The sequence below is a fragment of the Delphinapterus leucas genome, chromosome 1 (genome assembly GCF_059928025.1).
Source record: "Delphinapterus leucas isolate spDelLeu-1000000601 "Yukka" chromosome 1, BTC_Dleu_Yukka2, whole genome shotgun sequence".
Classification (NCBI taxonomy): Eukaryota; Metazoa; Chordata; class Mammalia; order Artiodactyla; family Monodontidae; genus Delphinapterus; species Delphinapterus leucas.
In genome coordinates, this window is record NC_143129.1 from 116404195 (window position 1) to 116422535 (window position 18341).

General features: G+C 40.6%; 1 pseudogene; it reads right to left on the reverse strand.

Annotated features, from left to right (window-relative positions):
• Nucleotides 1-2519: 2519 nt before the first annotated feature.
• Nucleotides 2520-14293, reverse strand: LOC111178374 (dolichyl-diphosphooligosaccharide--protein glycosyltransferase subunit TMEM258 pseudogene; annotated as a pseudogene).
• Between the last annotated feature and the right edge of the window lie 4048 nt (nt 14294-18341).

Here is an 18341-nt window from a genome sequence, read left to right on the forward strand (position 1 = left end):
CTGCTGTGACTTTGCAAAAATACATAGCTTTCTCAACTTCCCTGAGAGCGAAATTAACTTTATTTTTCTAATCAGTGGGAACACCACCAATTCTTCCACGATGATCAGAATCTTCTGAGGTTAAGGGCTTCTCTCTTTTTAAGGCAAACAACTTCTTCTTTTAAACATAGTTCCAGGTCCATTTACTTGATTTGATTAGGGGCACAGAGCAGAAAGCCTGTGATCTTAGCTCCCACGCTCCCCTTCCCCTGGACCCCCCGGAGACTAACTCCCAGTGTGCAGGTAGAGCCGAGCCTGTGCCGCATTCCTGAAGGAGCCCAAGATGTCCATTGAGATGCAGCTGGGGAAGGGGCAGGAAAAGGAGAAGAGGAGGCCTCTCTGTGCCCCCAACTCCAGCGATCATCCCCAAGCCAAAAGAGAAAATTGGCTGTGTTATTTTTACACTTGAAGCAATTCAGTGAAATCCAGGCCTTTATCTTACCGGTTGCGTTGCTTTCTCAAGTGCAAAATCTTTAGTGGTCATTTAAAAGCCACCGGAATATTTTCTCCTTAACACTGGTTCCTGCCAACTTGAAACTGGCTTTCTCAGTTCTCTCTTTCTCATCTGGGAGGAACCCCGTCGGACTTCTGCCTACAGATGATAAAACCCTGCCCCATGTCCGCACCAGATCTGTCCTCCGAGTCCAGGTCGGGAGGCTGGCTGAAAGAAAGGGTGACCACGGGGACACGGGGATGATCCCAAAGAGCAATTAGGCTGCTGCCCGGGGCCTGGTGGTTCCTGAAGCTCATAGTTTTTCAGAACTGCAGTGGTAGGGAATTGGGGAGGAAACTATGGTAAGTGAAGACCTAAAATGACCTGAATGTCCTCAGGTATAACATGGAAATGTTCTCCAGCTCTCTGAGAGCTGTCCCAAGGTTAGCACATTAGGGCCTGGTACCAGACAGATACTGGATAAATACAGGATGAATGAATAGACACACTGCTAGAGTGAACTAAACATAAACACTAGGGATGTTCTTTATATTTTCTTTCAAATGTTTTGATTTGAAAAATGTCTTAGCCATTTCCCCCATCTTGTTTCCAGATTCAATCTCCCCAAGTTTATGAACATGACGGTTACTGACCCAAAGACCCCTTCATACCATTAAAGCTTCATACGCCTTCATACCATCAAAGCTGACTGCTATGATGGCATCCCATCTCTCTGCCCCCGTTAACTTTGAGGACGCCAGTGGGAAGGTTGGAAATATTTATGCCCCTGAAAATACGTCGAACACTATAATATTCTCAGGGCTCTCTACCTGCTGCTTGTGACCACCAAGAAAACAGTCTATGAACTGCAGAGGTGGGTGTGAGTGCTTCCCTGTACTTGCCGACCTTCCTCCCAGCTGTGAGATGGAGATGATCAGATGACAGGACCTCAGCCCTTGCCAACAGAAGGTTGTGAAGACCAGTGGGACTGGAACATGAATGGCTGCTCAGTCTACACTCCGGGGGTCCCAGGACGAGAGCTTCCCAGTACCTTCCCTGGACCAGCACCCCAGGGGGCATGGCACTCAGCACCCACTCTCCTTAATCAATGTTGTACTGATTTGATCAGTGGTTTTCAAACTCTGTCCTACACAATCTGAGATGTTCTGCCCAGGAACCATGGTGAGGGATGGTGTGTGAGCAAAAATTCAAGCATCCCCTCTTCTAAATTGAACAGCCCCACTTTTTGTTTTTTAATTGATTTTGTATGTTAGGTTTCTGCTCTTTTATGGGAAGGTAATGCTCCATTCTTCAAACAACAGTGATAGCTCACGAGGCCAAAGATTAGGGTTCTAATGGTTCTAACATGGGACTCTGCTTCCTATGGGCACTTAACACATGCTCATTCAATTGAAGAAGCACTGCCTTCTCTGAACTTCATTTCCAAATTGAAACATTTGGGACTGAGTTTCCATTCCTGTGACTCACTGTAGGAAAACTGAAAAGAACCTGAAGTCACCCATGTCTTTCTGCTGTTGTTTACCCAAATCAACACCTGTTGTTTACCAAACACCTAGCTTATAGTAAGCACTCAGTGCATGTTGTTGAATGGATAAACGACTAAATGAATGATGTGTGATCCTGCACAAGTTACTTGCCCTCAAATGTAAAATGAGCCTAAATCCACCTTTTTTGCAGTGTATGGTGAAGATATAATGAAAGAAGATGGGTAAATTGTTTATCACATAGTAGGATCAACGAATATTCACTTTATTTTCTTCCCCTTCATGTAAACAGTAGACCTTGTTCTCTCTTTTTTTTTTTTTTTTTTTTGTGGTACGCAGGCCTCTCACTGTTGTGGCCTCTCCCGTTGCGGAGCACAGGCTCCGGACGCGCAGGCCCAGCGGCCATGGCTCACGGGCCCAGCTGCTCCGTGGCACGCGGGATCCTCCCGGACCGGGGCACGAACACGTGTCCCCTGCATCGGCAGGCGGACTCGCAACCACTGCGCCACCAGGGAAGCCCCGACCTTATTCTCTTTGACCCTCTTTTCCTGCCAGGAAATCACTTAATCTGATGGAAATAATTGATGGACCAATCACATCTGATTTCCATAAACAGGGTAGGAGGCCTAGCCTTCAGATTTCTGTCCATACAGAACTTGGCCAGATGCCAATGTAACTAATAAATATACTGAAATACTGTACAAGTTTGGGATACATAAGATCTTTGAGTGATTACTTTGATGATGGAAAGTTATCATGTGATACCAGAGCAATAAAGCAATTAAATTACTTTTCTTCATTTAAAAAAATAGATGGTGGAAACCTTACAACATTTAGATGAAAATAACCACCGTGGAATCCATAAAGATGTTGTACATAATTACCTAGAATTGGTACTTCTCACTCACAGATCTACCTGGGAGACCTTAGATAATATTTAGAAGCAATTTGGGGATAAGATTCAATATAGGTAAAACTAGATTAGGGTTATATCACTTGATCAGGGATTCTTGTAATGGACCATGATGAGATAAATTAACAGAATTCTACAGATGTGGAGGCATTGACAGCCGAGTGCACAGCTACTAGCAGGAATTTGGGACGCATTCAAAGCTTTGAAAGTTAAGCTACATGGTGGTGAACTTAACAACATGGAAACAAGTTTGCTCTTCTCCATGACCTACGATCTTGTCAAGGCTGATGATCGACTGCTACACGTGGCCACAGTGGATAAATCCTAATTAGGCACCTTTTCAAAAAAGTATAGACTAACAGGGAAACTAATAGTTTGTTTAGCTTTGAAATGGTTTTTAAATGAGAGTTCAAAGCCGAGTGGACAAAATATGTTTTCTAGCTAACTCTTCAAAATCGTGCTCTATTCCAAAGGACACTACATCTTTATGAGGATAAGTTATGCTGTGCTTTGAATTTTGGAGGTATTGAGGTTGCAACGTTGGGAGAAGATTATTGTTTGAAAAATTTTACGAAGAACTAGGGAGAGGGGACAGCTATAGAGCTGTTCAGACCAACTGCAGCCAGTGGACCCTTGCTGGGTTTGAGTGATTAACTCTGAAATGCTCTGAAACCATCAGCTTCAAAATCTACCCCAGATTTTTTGTGAGGGATGGATGTTGTGCTTGATGAAATAAAATTCATATTTTAAAATAAGACAAGAGAAATCTAAACAGAAAATTTCTTCTCGGCCCATTTGGGCCTCCTCTCTTCCCTACAGTGTGCATTGTTCATCTGCATTATTCATTAACCGGACTTCCCCAGTGGCAGAAATACCTGCTCTGCCACAAAGATCAATTTTCTCCTTTCTCCAGCCATGTAACTCCTTAGAAGATAACATTCCTTTCTCAATCCTGTAAGGGGTCATGATGACCCACCGCTCACCTTGTGCGTGCAGACTCTTTGGTGAACTTTATGTACAATGCCAACATCTCACTTCCCTTAAAGATAGTGATTGGTGCAGAACAGATGGGTCAGACGACCTGGGGAGACACGGGGCCACATCTTTTGGATGGTCTTAGCTTAAATACTTACTTATGACCTTATTGATGTCACTAGCTATATTACTTGTATTCTGCCTATTTTGCAAGATTATTGCTCCTTGCATTATCAGCTGTGTGACTGAACCTCCGATAAAAACAATAATGACTAGAGGACTTGAAACGATTGACCAAATACAAAGTTCTATAAGAGCAATGATTTTAACAGTGTACCTCTAGTTATGGGAAGAAGCAACAAGAGGGAAACATTTCCTGGACCAAAACAGGCTAGGAAAACAGGCTGTCCAGGGGCTTTTAGTTACTGTTAATAGAGCCGAGTCCAGTAACAGTACATTGAATGACCTATCAATGAAATCCTCGCCTGACCTGGGAATAAGCATTCTTAGCACCGTGGGACAAACCTGTCATAAAATGTTTCCCAAACCTTGATTGAAATTAAGACCGAAAAGGAAGAAACTGTAAAATAAAGACTATTGCCCACCATCCAGTTCTATAAGAATCAAGTCATTAGCCACTGCAGTCACTGACCTACAGTACACCCTGAAAGAATTCAGAGCAAAGATCAGGATGAGGTAATTTGTGTTCTGGGAAAAACAGAAGAACTGGGCCTCACATAGATATATTCAGGAGAAAATTTTATGAACCCAGTTTCTTGCATCTTCCCATACTTAGAAAAGCACTAAAACCTTTAAAGAAGATATCTGTTCCTTGCGAACAGCAGTAACCTTCTACCAAGATGTGTGCTTGATCGTACATACCCCTTCTCTGAAATCACATATATACTGGCCTCCCCCTTTACGTCTATGGAACAGTCCTCAGAGCTTTCTGAAAGATTTTCTCCTTGGTTATAATCCCCAGGTTGATGTGAATAAAATTTTCCATTTGTTTTTTAGATTGTTGATTAATTTTTCATTGATCTGTTAAATCTCCCAAACTCTATCTTTTATTACTGAAAAATATTTGTGATATTTGCTGCCTCTGGCACAGCTTATGCTCCCGTGATTTCTTAAAAGCTCACCAACAGTGGTTCGTCATCCTTTACATAAGATCACTAACAACAGCTTAGCGCATATTGAGTTCTTGATATAAGCCGAGTACTGTTCTAAAAGCTTAATACACTATTAACATATTTAACCCTGTGAACTAGGTACTATTATTGTCCCCATTTTATAGATGAGTCACGTAGTGTATGAAGCACATAGTATATAAAACTTGCCCAAAGGCACACAGGTATCAATAATAAGTAAAGCAAATATTTGAACCCAGGCAATCTGGTGCTGGATCCTATAAGGTGAGCCTTTACACTACACTGTCTCTGTTCAGAAACCTGGGGCAATTGTTTGGCCCTTGACCTCTGTCACATCACCTCCTCCACTGTACCTGCTTGTCCAGCTTTCTTTCCCTCCACCTGAAGTTCGGTGTGAAGCCTTCCTGATGGATGTACCAGTGAATTTCCTTAGAAACACGTCCATTCAGTTGTCTTCTAAGACCCACCTTCTTGTCATTTGTGCTTTACCAAATGAGCCATCTGCAATTCAACCGAGTTCTTCTGGTTCTGACTGTACATTGCTAACTACCATGCAACACTAAAATAGTATCTGTTCATAGCCATCATTGTTAAGTATTGGTCGGAAAAGCTAGTGTTTTAATCAAATTATCTGTGTTATCTAGTTAAGAGTGACCATGAGTGAGCCACTCAAGGCCCTTCTTTCAACCACCCCACTCTCTCTTTGGTGGGAACTGGTGACTACCCCACTCATTTGGGAAGACTCCATTTCACACACTGGCTCTTGTAGGATATGGATCCTCTATGTTCAAGTATTGTAAGGTGACTTCATCCTGTCCTAACACTATTCTTTGGGTGATTGGTATCATTCAGATATCAATCATAGATTTTTAAAAGTGGTTGTGAGTCTTTGGAAATCCAGATGTAGAGTCCAGAACCTGCTTCATCTCCAGGGTCTTTACTCTGAGTTTCCAGAAACTGGACGCTCACAGAATGATCTCTGTCCTACCAAATCTGTACAGTGCACACCCAGTGTAGCCAAGGCACAGTCCCTGATTTTTAACTAATTTTGGAGTCTATCTATCTTTAGCTGTCCATGCCAAGAAGATCAGAGAAAGCGGGATTTAGCCTAACATACTCATTCAAAGACTCTCTTGTTTATAAATGAAAATTTCTACAGACATCAGACAAAAGCAGGGCATTTGAAGGCTTTAAGATGACTTGTATTGCATCTATCCATATTTCTGCAATTTGTTCTATGGCTGCTCTAAATGTTTCCTAATGTTCCAAGTTATATTTTTTCCTTATATGTGCATTGAAGGGGAAGGGTGGATGTGTGTGTACACACACACACACACACACACACACACACTCACTCACTCACTCACTTATAATTGCCACCTGGAGGTTTGGGGTTGGTCCTGGAGTAGGGCATCACTCAGTATTTGCTTCATGCCTCGTTGTGTCCCAAATACCCTTTTTATTCTTTCCTTCTCCAAAATCTAATCAAGCTCCTTCAGCGACCTAGAGACACCTGCTGGTAGATGCTGATACTATACAAATACTACTCAAGACAGATGACCCAAGACAAGTCATTCAAAATTAAGCCACAGAAGAGCTCTAGAAATGGGGGACTGAGAGGTGGGGTGCTGTACCTAGGCTGTGGCTGTGGAGATAAAATAAAAACCCCTGACTTGAGAAAGATTTGAATTGCTAACCCATCTGTCAGTTCATACCCTAAACACTGACTCGGTTTCCTTCCCTTAGAATTAACTAACAACTAGCGTCATCAGCACAGGCAAAGCCATATTTAATGGAGTGCAGAGTAGGGCTAGCCGGAAGCTTATGATATTTATTTTGGATAAACTCTGATCCATGTATTACTTATGGGTATTTGGGGGGCCTTTTTAGAGAATTCTAATGGGGGATAATAATAGCATTACCACAAAAGGTAGTTTTGCTTTTTCGTTTTTTTTTAATGACTAAACCAACAGTGTCTGGCACATTGTAAGTGCTATTATGATTTTTATTGCCTGATGATGGGCTTGCTTTGCAGGTTTCCATAACTTTGCAGCTGTGGCCCTGAGTAAATGCTATGAGGATGATGTGGTCCTAGTTGTGAAGGTCAGGGGCAATGCTGGGCAGCTTACCAGCATCAAACTTATTCTGAAGTTCCTATTCAGGATTTCTTTCTTTCCTTCCTAATTCCTTCCTTCCTTCTTTCCTCCTTCCCTCCCTCCCTTCCTCCTCTTTCTTTCTTCTTTCTTTCTCTCTCTCTTTCTCTCTTTCTTTCTTTCTTTCTTCTCCTTCTTCTTCTTCTTTTCTTTCTTCCTTCCTTCCTTCCTTCCTTCCTTCCTTCCTTCCTTCCTTCCTTTCTTTCTTTCTTTCTTTCTTTCTTTCTTTCTTTCTTTCTTTCTTTCTTTCTTTCTTTCTTTCTTTCTTTCTTTCTTTCTTTCTTTCTTTCTTTCTCTCTCTTTCCACATCTCCCTTTACTCTGAGCAGCAGGTGGGACACTTCCAGCAACAGTTAAAAAAAATTAATTTACAAAAACCAAGATTCAACGAATCCACCTGGTTGGATCCCTTAGGAGCTCATACGTAGATGCCAACCCAGAGTAGCAGGAAGAGAACTCCAAAGTCAATGGATAGCAAGGCCACCAAGGAGATGAGAAGCTTTTTGTACATATCATGAGTGTGCTTGGTGAAGGTGGCTTCATAAACAAAGTACCAGCGAGTGAAGAACCAGCCAATAGCCAGCAGCCCCATGGTCAGATAGAGGAAGACAGCCAGGTTCCCTGGGATGGTGTATCTGTTCGTGGCCTTGAGCTCCATTTTTCTGGACACAGAGTAATCCACCAGTTTGCCCCGTCTGGGTTTGCATCTGCTGCTTTGGACCTTCCTGTTGGGGTTCAGGCAGAGGCTGTGATGGCATCAGGAAGACTACCCAGAATGATCCTGTAAAAAAAAAAGTGAGCTCTGAATGGTAAAGATGGTAGACAAGACAAAAGTTGTCTTTCAGCATACAGATGGCCAACAGCCACGTGAAAAGATACTGAACATCACTAATCATCAGAGAAATGCAAATCAAAATGATGATATCACCTCACACCTGTCAGAATGGCCATCATCAAAAAGACCACAAATAACAAATGTTGGCAAGGAGGTAAAGAAAAGGGAACCCTTGTACATTGTTGGAGGGAATGTAAATTGGTACAGTCACTCTAGAAAACAGTATGGAGGTTCCTCAAACAACTAAATATAGACCTACCATATGATCCAGCAATTCCACTCTTGGGTATATATCTGGAGAAAACAAAAACACTAATTCCAAAAGGTATAGACACCCCAATGTTCCCAGCAGCACTATTTACAATAGCCAAGACATGGAAGCAACCCAAGTGTCCATCAACAGATAAATGGATAAAGAAGACATGGTATACACACCACACACACACACACACACACACACACACATACACAATGGAATACTACTCAGCCATATAAAAGAATGAAATTTTGCCATTTGTAACAATATGGATGGACCTGGAGGGTATTATACTAAGTGAAATAAGTCAGACTTATAACTAGTAACTCACTAGTGGTTACTAGTGATAAGAGGCAAGGGGGAGGGGCAAGATAGGGGTAGAGGGTTAAGAGGTACAACTAATATGTATAAAATAAATAAACTACAAGGATAATGTATAGCACAGGAAATACAGCCAATATTTTATAATAATTATAAATGAAGTATAATCTATAAAAATGCTGAATTACTATATTGTATACCTAAAACTTATATGATGTTGTAAATCAACTATACCGCCAAAAAATGTTGTCTTTCAGTGAGTTGTTTTTAAAATCTATAAATGTATTTCTGGAAACTTTGAGTGGAGGATTTGCACAGCAATTTTTAAAAGTCTGAATAAATATATGAACACATAAATAACCTGGTGTATGAACTCGCTGCAGACCCAGGGAAAAGCATGGAAGCCACAGAAAAGCAGAAAAAAGTGATCTCCCTTCTCGGTAGAAGCTTCTCCTTGCTCTGGACCCAGCCATTCGTCATGCTTGACGATATGATTTCTACGTTTCAGGGTTTCCCCTGCAGCAAAGCTTACACCCCCTCGTCATATTCTAGGTCTCAGCAATGGGTGAACAGAGATATTCACGAGAAACACAGCATTTCTTTGCTACTGAATGTTGCCACTTTTAGACAGTGTTTTTTTTCCTCAATTAAACTTAAAACATTGCTCTTGATCAGCAAAAGCTTCTTCCTCTCAGGGCTGCTTGCATCTGCCTTGGATGTGCATTTTAATGTTACTTCATGGTGAGGAGAATTGGGGGCATTTTCCTCCTTGCCCTAAATGATTTCCTAAGAGTTTTAAGATCATTGTGCTTTATGCATAGACTCTACATCTAATCTGGATGTAAAAATTGTTATTATCTATGCATCATGACAACAAGAGGGGTTTTATAATTTGAGAGGGCTAGATTAGCTTAAGCTACTGAGATAGAAGATGTTATGTATATTTGAGATACAACGTAGGGATCTCGTTGTTCAGTTTAAATTGGGTCAAAATGCCAGTGAAATGTAAATGACGTTCATATGATATTTTAACATGCCATCTTTTTTCTCTTTTGAAGATGACGTTGGCACACCATTGTAATCATGTCTGTCAACAAAATGACCTTGAACTCCATTAAAAAATGCAAATAACTTTGCGCATAGAATTTGATGCCAAGATAAACATGCAAACAAAGAATTTCAGGTTATTATTTCCTGTACCTCAGGATCAGTGATAAATGGTTCTCAAAAAATACATAAAACAAAACACAAAAACAATGCTGATTGATTTGCGATCTTCCATAATATAAATACTTCTGTTGTGGCTAATTTTGAGCTACCAACAGTTACTAGCTTACAAAATTCCTGAATACTTAACAGTTAGGTCTGGTGAGCTGGCATGAGCTGCTTCTGGGGCACCACTGTATCTATTTCTCTTTCATGTTCTCTTACCTCTGGGCCTTTGCACCTGCTGTTCTTTTTGCCTGGAATGCTCCAGTGACCTCTCTCCTCACTTTGCAAGTTGGCTCTTCACTTAGCATCATTGGAATCCTTAAATGAATTAAACAGTGGTATAAAGCACTTGGAATGATGTCTGGCATACAATGAACACTATTTAAGAGATGTTTATTAATATTCTTTTCCTTCACTGACCACCTAAGACTGAATTAGGTGTTCTTCTGTGTGCCCAGCCTGCTGTGCTTCTCCTGTGGTGCCTCCCTGACTCTGTTTTACTGGCTCCCTTTCCAGCCCTTGTTGGATCAACCTCCATAATAGATGGACTGGCTTTGTTTACTGTTACATCCCTGCCTAGCAGAGTGCCTGGAAAGTAGAAGACACTCAATATATATTTGTTAAATAATAACCTGATAGATCATTGAATCTGTTATGTACTACCAACTTGAATGAGGAATTAAGAAGGTCCATGTGGATGTCAAGAAATGGTTATAAGAAACAGGTAGAGGGGAAGATTTGGTGATAGCTAAATAAACTATATTTTCTGAGGATGTCTAGACTCTTATATGTGCTGACAGAAAGGGTGTTCTTTGTTTGGACTAACCAAAGTGGAGAAAGTTTCAGTTAGGATCTTCCGATGTTTCCACAGACAATCCCATTATCATGTGGGTGTGGGGACTTCTACACTGTGCCAACTGGTGACTTTCTCCAGCATTACAAGAACCCTTGTAATCTCAGGGGCTCTCTCCCTATTTTTATTTTATTTTATTTATTATTATTATTTTCAACATCTTTATTGGAGTATAATTGCTTTACAAGGGTGTGTTAGTTTCTGCTGTGTAACAAAGTGAATCAGCTATACATATACATATATCCCCATATACCCTCCCTCTTGTGCCTCCCTCCCACCCTCCCTATCCCACCCCTCTAGGTGGTCACAAAGCACCAAGATCTCCCTGTGCTATGCAGCTGCTTCCCACTAGCTATCTATTTTACATTTGGTAGTGTGTATATGTCAATGATACTCTCTCACTTCGTCCCAGCTTACACTTCCCCCTCTCCCCATGTCCTCAAGTCCACTGTTTATGTCTGAGTCTTTATTCCTGTCCTGCCCCTAGGTTCATCAGAACTTCTTTTTTAAGATTCCATATATATGTGTTAGCATATGGTATTTGTTTTTCTCTTTCTGATTTACTTCACTCTGTATGACAGACTCTAGGTCCATCCACCTCACTACAAATAACTTAATTTCATTTCTTTTTATGGCTGAGTAATATTCCATTGTATATATGTGCCACATCTTTATCCATTCATCTGTCGATGGACGCTTGGGTTGCTTCCATGTTCTGGCTATTGTAAGTAGAGCTGCAATGAACATGTGGTACATGACTCTTTGAGAATTACGGTTTTCTCAGGGTATATGCCCAGTAGTGGGATTGCTGGGTCATATGGTAGTTCTATTTTTACTTTTTTAAGGAACCTCCATACTGTTCTCCATAGTGGCTGTATCAATTTACATTCTCACCAACAGTGCAAGAGGGTTCCCTTTTCTCCAAACCCTCTCCAGCATTTATTGTTTGTAGATTTTTTGGTGATGGCCATTCTGACCGGTGTGAGGTGAGACCTCATTGGAGTTTTGATTTGCATTTCTCTAATGATTAGTAATGTTGAGCATCCTTTCATGTGTTTGTTGGCAATCTGTATATCTTCTTTGGAGAAATGTCTATTTAGGTCTTCCAAAGAGCTAACACCTATCCTTCTCAAACTCTTCTCCCTATTTTGTCAAGATCCTTATCTTACACTGGTAGGAGAGGGATGGTGCCGGTTGAGGGAGGTTATCTCTAAAACAGCTCTAATGAAATCTTGCAAGCTGTTCAGCCAAGGCTCCAGATGACTTCATTATCCCATTTTTAAGATTTTACCATTCTTAAGTATGATTTGTTTACTGCTACAAAGTGACATAGAATCAAGTCGTAGAACACAGAATTAACAAAAATATCTGGTACTATGTGAGCGAATGAGATTCTCCCCCTCCTCCCTGAATACACAGTTGTACAGTATATGCTGTCTTCAGGAATTGGATTTATAGAAAACTTCTATTGTTCCTGACAGCATTCAAAATTATATTCTCTATGATCCTTTCTAATCAGTAGAATTAACTTCTAGAGAAAAGAAGCTTGATCGTATATTGTACTCATTGATATTGCTACTGTTTTTAAAAAGTCACACTTGTTATCTCTCAAGATGCTTATAACACTGTCATCTCCAAAATATATTCAGTGCAGCAATGTGTGTCTGCTGTAGTGACGCCCCCCAAAAGTTCTGATTCCGGCGAAGAGGTTATTTTTTATTTTGCTCTTAGAAAGTCATTCACATGGATATTTTGTTTCAAAATATTTCATTTTTTGCATGAAATATGCATCATTATATAAAACCTTAGTATTTCATTTCTTAAATCTCTACTTTTCTACAACATTTTTGGAAATTAATTCTCTCACTGTTCTTGTGAAACTTGGTAAGAGATTGAGAATTTTTTCATATTTCATTGCTAAAGTGCAAACATTCTGAAGAACATGTTGAATCCTGGTTGGTTGGCCTCTTTCTGCCTTCCAGAACCCTTCTGAGATAGAATCAGACAACCATGGGATGTTAGAACAAAAGAGACACTGGAAACTCTAAACTTAGTCCCTTATTTTAGGGATGAGATGACTTGGTTCCACTGGCATGGTTTATTTCCAGGGAATAGAAATCCATCAAACTATTCACATGGGCAAGAAAAAATTAGGAAAGGAAACCAGCTTTTAAAAGGGACTGCAAACAAATGCAAACAAACAAAAAAACCCACAACAAGTAAAAAAGATAAAATGGACCTCCAAATTAGAGTACATTTTTTTTTTGTTAGTCTCCTCTGTACCACCCCACCCTCCATCAGCAGAAACATAAGAAAGTTCAGAGAGTGATTATTTGCTAAAGCCTGTGTTGGGTGTGCAGTTCTTACAGATTACAGAATTGAAAAGACCGAATCTGACATAAAAGTTGGATATCAGGCCACTTTAAAACTTATGCAGTTGTCCACTTGCAAGGGTGGGACAACGGCACACAAGAGTGGTGATGATGAGTGCCAAAGTAGAGATGTTTAAGAGACCACCTCATACTAAAGGCAAGCTCCCTGAAAACAGCACTTCAATTTCCAGGAGTGGTCTTGAAACAGAGGAGGCCTATGTGGAGGCCTTCCTGGTGCAGGTAAGTAGTACAGAGACAAAGATAGCACAGTCAGGCAGGGAAATAACCGTAGCTTAAACAAGTCATCTCCCAAGCACTCCCAGTTCTGTCTCAGGTAAAGGTAAAGTCTAATACACATTCCTCAGTTGTTTTGCAGAAACCATATCCTAACCAGATGAAGAATCGTGACCCTGAGCACATATACCCGCCCCAGATGAGCTGGAGCCTGAAGATTGATAATGTTAACCCCTGTGGTCTCACCTGGTTACCTCACCACCCAATAATCAGAAAATTGTGCATGAGCTGATTACGTTCCCCACAAATGTCACTCCCCTCACTTTGTCTTTAAAAACCTATCCCTAAAAGTCAACAGGGAGTTCGGGTTTTTTGGGCATTAGCTACCTGTATTCTTCACTTGGTGCCCTGTAATAAACACTGTATTTTCCTTCACCACAACCTGATGTCAGTAGATTGGCTTTGCTGTGTGTTGGGTGAGCAGACCAATTTGGTTCAGTAACAGTCTCTCTGGCTGCCTGGGGATGCTATTTATGTAATCCTGGGCAATTATGTAATTGCTGCCAATGATGTAACCTGGGCAAATGAGCTCATCATTCTATGTTCTATCCCTACCAACTTCAAAGAAATTCCATGAAGATGAATCAGACAAAATGCATGAGGACAGGAGTTTTAACCTGGGGTTCTTTGGAATTCACAAGTGAATTTCATGTAAGATTTGTGTGTATATGTGAACAGTGCATTTTTCTGGTTAGAAACTTTTATCAAATTCTTAAAGAAATCTGTAAACCTGAAGTGGTTAAGAAGCATTTACAGTCAGCTGATCCTTACTACTTGCTAATTCTGTATTTGTGAATTCACATACACATTAAAATGTGTTTGTTACACCAAAATCAGCACACCCAGTGCTTTCACAGTCATTCACAAACATGTGTGAAAAATTTGAGCTGCCTGATGTGCACATTCCCAGCTGAGGTCAAACAAGGTGATGCTCTCCTATCCTGTATCATTTCTCACACTGTATCCTTTCCATGGTCTATTTAGTACCACTTTTTTTGCACTTTTGTGCTTTATGTTGCTGATTTTGCTATTCAAAATGGACCAAATCATAGTGCTGAAGTGCCATCTAATGTTCCTGAACACAAGAAGGCTGTGAGCTGCCTTACAGAGAAAATATGTGTGTAGATAAACTTCATTCTGGCCTGAGGTATAATGATATTGGCTATTATTCTAATGTTAACAAATCAACTGTATATTAAAAAAGGAGTCTGAACAGAAACACACATAAAACAAGGTTATATATTGATTTATTGAAGAAGATGTTGTGACCAGAGGCTTGCAGGAACTTAACGCTATATTTCCTCTAAGAGCAATGATTTACTATTTGCTAATTCAGTGTTTGTGGTGACTTTATAAAACAACTACCACAAATAAGGAGAAGCAACTGCACTTAGAAGAAGGGTGGGGAGAGAACATGGAATAACGTTTAAGAGTAGCACTTTGAGGTACATATAAACAATGATATTACTCAGCCATAAAAAAAAATGAAATAATGTCATTTGCAGTCACATGGATGCAACTAGACATTATCATACTTAGTGAAGTAAGTCAGAAAGAGAAAGACAAATACCGTATGATATCACTTATATGTGGAATCTAAAATATGACACAAATGAACTTATCTATGAAACAGACACCCAGACATCAGAACAGACTTGTGGTTGCCAAGGGGAAGAAGGGGTTGGGGGATGGATGTATTGGGAGTTTGGGATTAGCAGATGCAAGCTATTATATAGAGAATGGATAAAACAACAAGGTGCTACTGTATAGCACAGGGAACTGTATTCAGTATCCTGGGATAAACCATAATGGAGAAAAATATGAAAAATAATACATATGTGTGTGTGTATATGTAACTGAGCCACTTTGCTGTACAGCAGAAATTAACACAACATTGTAAATCAACTATACTTGAATAAAATAAATTTTAAAAAAAAGAGTAGCACTTTGAAATTGGAGATAATTAGCTTGGAGTTACTGAGAGTAGAGCAACTAACACCTGTTACCACCACCAGGGAGGAGGGCCCTGCATGGAAGATAGCAAAGAGATGACAATGCCTCCCACCAGGAGCAGCTGTCCCAAGATGTCAACCCACTGCACCGTTTACAGGTGTTGGGGTCACCACGAAAGACATGACTCACACAGACACTGGATGGAGCAATGCTTTGCTTCAATAGTGTCAGTTCCCCAAGGCCAGTGGGTCTTGCTGTGTAGCTGATGCTGGAAGATGGTCTGCCAGCACCCCTCTGTGTTGCCAGTGAAGGACCCTGTTTCCTCCTCACCAAGACCAAACAGATAGAGCAATGTGTTTAGCCAGGTCCCGTGTGATGCATACACTTGAAGCAGAACAAAGAAGTACACTTTAAACTCAGAACAGGCAAATGATATTCCCAAACAAGGTGATACACCCAACATAGGCTGTGAGGGCTCCTCATCTCCATGTAAGGAAATGTTCTAGGCCCAAGGCACACTTTGGCAGCTGTGCAAGCATCAACAAACTGCATAACTACCCTTCCCAGCACTATCTATCTCTTGCTAGCTGTATCGATTGAATTATTAAACTTTGCTGAGTTCAGTTTCCTCATCTGTAAAATAGGAGATAATAATAATGACAATAAGAATAGCTACTTTGTAGGGTTTATAGATTAAATATGATAAAGAGCATAAAGAAAAAAACCTTCCAGCTTTGTGCCTTGAATGTAAGAGCTCAGTAAATATTGTCAAAAAGTCAAGGATCCGATCTTCAACCTGTCCATGATACCATGTTCCCCAGGTGGGAGGGAAGTAGAGACAGTCATTTATCCATTCCACAACTATGGAATGGATAGATGAGGAGGTGACAGATGAGCAGAGACCTGAAACAAGTGATGGAAAAAGCCACAAGAAGCTTGCATAAGAGTGTTCCAAGAAGAGGGAATAGCAAATGCAGGGACCCTGAAGCAAGAACAAGGTTGAGATAAAGACTAGAAAGGAGGCCACTGAGTTAGCAAGCGAAGACTGAAGCTCAGTGACAGGGAGAAGGCAGAGACGTAGGGCCTCTAGAAGTAGATATTCAAATGGGGGCTACTATAGTGGACACGCAAAAAGATGATAGTTATTTGGACTAAGGTATTGGTGGAGGAGGTGAGAAATGATTGGGAGGAGAGTTTATAGATGATGGGTTAGATATGGTATGTGAGAGAGAGAGAGAGCGAGAGAGAGAGACAGGGAGAGACAGAGAGGTCTTTGGCGTGAGTAATTTGGTGATTGGATAAGGGATTACTTACTAAGATGGGGAACACTGGAACAGGACCAGGTATGGGATGGAAATCAGGGGCTCTATTTCAACAGGATGAGCTTGAGATACCTCTTGAACCCCCAGATGGAAATACGGAGTAGGCCATTAAATGTGCAAATTAAATGTGCTCAGGTGAGTTATGAGGGTGAAGATATAAAGTTAGGAATCATAAGCATATAGATTGTATTCAATGTCATGGGACTGGATAAAATCACTCAAAAAGCAAGTGTGGATTGAGAGGAAAAGAAGTCAAAGATTGAGCCCTGGGACACTGCAGCATCTAGAGGTCAGGAAGATGAGGGGGTCCAGCAAAGAAGGCCCAAAACAAGTAGCCACTTCTGCATTTGACTGCAGTCCCAGGCATCCTATGAGCAGACGCTGAGCCCTAGGATGGGCTTTTTTATAAAAAAAAATTAATTAATTTATGGCTGTGTTGGGTCTTTGTTTCTGTGCGAGGGCTTTCTCTAGTTGTGGCAAGCGGGGGCCACTCTTCATCACTGTGCGTGGGCCTCTCACTATCGCGGCCTCTCTTGTTGCGGAGCACAGGCTCCAGACGCGCAGGCTCAGTAATTGTGGCTCACGGGCCCAGTTACTCCGTGGCATGTGGGATCTTCCCAGACCAGGGTCAAACCCGTGCCTCCTGCATTGGCAGGCAGATTCTCAACCACTGCGCCACCAGGGAAGCCCTAGGACGGGCTTCTTCTGACCCCCAAGTCCCACAGCCCTTTTCCAGGCCTCAGCCCAATGCAGCCATTTCAATAACCAGAAAATAATTAGATTAATTAGATTAATATAGAATAAGCTTAGGACAATTGTAATATTCATATATATTTACTAAATAGTATATACAAATGAATCAATAAATGAATATTGATGAATTTTATTTTTATTCCTCTTTAAGTTCTTACGTACTAATCATTATTTGTGTTTGATTTTTCCACCCAGAGGGACAATTGCATTTGCTTCATTTTAAGATCTATCAGAGGAAATTTTTTCTAGGCCAGAAATCCTTCCTATTAGCTCTGATGGCATCAATCTTCCAGAGTTTTATCAACTAATAATATTTTGTTCTTTAAAAAAAGGATATGCAAATTTTAAATCTTACAATTTCATTCAACAAGATTTTAGAGGTACCATATGTTAATAATATTAATTTATTCATTTAATTATGAAACCAAAACTTATGTAATATTTGTATGTACAAAATCACACTATTAGTTGTGTGTAGAATATAATACTCCAGTAATGAAAATTACTATTACTATGTGTCAAGTGGTAAACAAAGTGCTTTACATGCACTTCCTTTCTTTCATGGGATTCTCATAGCACCCTAGGAGAATAACGCTACTGTTGTGTGTTTCATAGAGGAGAAAAAAAAATTCAGAGAGTTAATTAAGAATCTCATGGTCAAATGATTAGAATTGGGCAGAACTGAGATTTGAACTCAGCAGTCTATTATTACAGAACTTGAGCTCTTACTCTGCTCTGTGGCCTGTTTATTAATCAACATCATCATCATCATAGTTTTACTTACAGCATAAAACAAAAACCAAGCTTGGCCGACATAAGCATGCATCTCCAAAGGAAAACATGACAATGACTGAAATTCAACTGAGGCTGGAGGAAAATCCCATCCAAGTCTCTATCGAAAATGTTAACATTTTCTGTGACATATTCTGGAAAGAGCAAGACGAAAACTGGGACATGGGCCTCCAAACAAAGAGCAAACACAGCACAGCGGCAGCATAGGCA